The sequence below is a fragment of the Lontra canadensis genome, unplaced genomic scaffold, assembly GCF_010015895.1.
Source record: "Lontra canadensis isolate GAN:19392208 unplaced genomic scaffold, GSC_riverotter_1.0 scaffold3339, whole genome shotgun sequence".
Taxonomy (NCBI): domain Eukaryota; kingdom Metazoa; phylum Chordata; class Mammalia; order Carnivora; family Mustelidae; genus Lontra; species Lontra canadensis.
The window spans coordinates 1,902-3,792 of NW_022634323.1; the positions used below are offsets into that span (position 1 = coordinate 1,902).

General features: G+C 60.6%; 1 long non-coding RNA gene across 1 annotated transcript; it reads left to right on the forward strand.

Moving 5' to 3' along the window:
- Nucleotides 1-229: 229 nt before the first annotated feature.
- On the forward strand, nt 230-1,828 carry LOC116863811. The gene is made up of 2 exons (XR_004381857.1): nt 230-360; nt 1,780-1,828. It is a non-coding gene; the product is annotated as an uncharacterized LOC116863811 (long non-coding RNA).
- The last annotated feature ends 63 nt before the right edge of the window (nt 1,829-1,891 follow it).

Here is a 1,891-nt window from a genome sequence, read left to right on the forward strand (position 1 = left end):
TGAAACAGGCCTCCTCACACCTTCCACAAGGACACCCTGACACACAACTCCTTCCTAAGGATGGAGTTAGCTGGGAATTCCGAGGCCACAGGCAGACATTGTCCCCAACTCCTCGCCACGACTGAGCATGGATGCACTCTGAACTCTCCATCGACATGAAATTCCAGATCCCCAGGGGCCACCCCGCCCCACCCGCCCATCTGCCCGGCCAGCACCCGTGACAAAGACACTGCACTTTGGGCCTCCCGAGCAGCTGCAGGTGGGCCTGGGGCAGGGCTGGAGCGGCCCACAGAGGGTTTGTGTTCGAGGCTGTGTCACAGTGTCCTGTGTTCGGCGGCGGGACCCAGCTGACCGTCCTCGGTGAGTCTCCCCCTGGCCCTCCTCTTGGGATCTTGGGTGCAATTCCGGGGTGTGCTTCGCTCCTTTCAATCTGGACAGGGCTGAGGCTCAAGGTCTGTGGGTCTGTACCTTTTGTCCCCTTTGTCTGTGCCTCATGCCTCCACCGGTGTCATCTTGTCCGATGTCTGTTCAGAGCTATAGGGGACCAGACCCCAAACCCTGAGTAATCCCCACGCGGGCCTCTATGTGGGTTCAGCTCCCTCCTGAAAGGAGAGTTCTCCTCTGGGCTCAGGGAAACTGGGCTCCCCACTCAGGGTCTATTGCCTGCAAGAGTCTGGGGGGAATTGGGGGTGGTGGACAAGGAAGAGGGAGGCTCAGCCTACCATCAGGGCCAGCGGATGAGAGAAGGAGGCTGGAGACTGCTCAGGCTGTGGCTATTGTCTCTGGCGTGCCCCCAGACAGAGGACTGCCTGGAACACAGTGAGGAGATCCTTAGTCTGGTGACCCTGGAACAAGGAGGGGGATGAAGGACAAGGGGTCAAGGATCAAGCCTGGAATTCAGAGGAGAAGGGGGCCCAGGGTGTTGGGAACACCCACCTCCATGGGGACAGTCGCACGCATGAACAGGACAGGTCTCAGGACACTCAGGCAGCAGAGGTCCATCCCTTCCCAGCCCACCGCAGCTGGAAAGCACCCTGAGCAGATGGATATTTGGCCCAGGGGACACTGAGAGGGACAGGTAACAGGGAAAGTGCCTGCCAGGCACTCAGAAAGTCGAGGACAGACCATCCCCCAGCACAACTTCGCAGAGCAGGCAGAGCCCTAGAACAGACCCGGCCCCAGCCTCAGAAATAAAAACTCAGCTCGCCTGAAAACTGTGCCTCTGCGGACTCTCTGCAGTCGGGCACCAGGGGCTCACAGCCCTTCCCCACTCAGCATCCGTACCCGCGGTTGGGGATATCTGTTGGAGGTAGTCAAGGCTGATGTGAAGCTGTGAGGGCGTCTAGGGCCAGGACTCCTACGTCTCACGTGGTAACAGAGCCCTACAAGCAGGGACAGGCCTGCTCTAGGAAATCCCGGGTAAGCAGTCTGGGGGAGGTCCCATCGAGAATGAGGTCCAAGCACAGACAGAGTCAGAGGGCTCCCGGGGTCTCAGGGCCAGTCGAGCCAGTTCTGGGGGTGGCCTGGGTGAATCCCAAGGCAAAGTGTCCTGGAGAGAGCCTGAGACCATGGAGGGGCCCAGAAACTAGAGGCCGTGACGCTCAGAGTCTCCCAGCAGAACCTGAGTGACCCAACCCAGGCTGCCCTGACCCCGGGACAGCAAGGGCCACCTGAGGCCCAAGCCAGGGACATGGCACAGCTGCATCCGTACATCAGGACAGAGGTAGGAGCTGGCAGAAGAAACCTCTGACCTTGACCTGCTGCCCTCCATCCCCACAGGTCAGCCCACGTCCGCACCCTCGGTCACGCTCTTCCCGCCCTCCTCTGAGGAACTCGCCGCCAGCAAGGCCACCCTGGTGTGCCTCATCAGTGACTTCTACCCCGGCGGCGT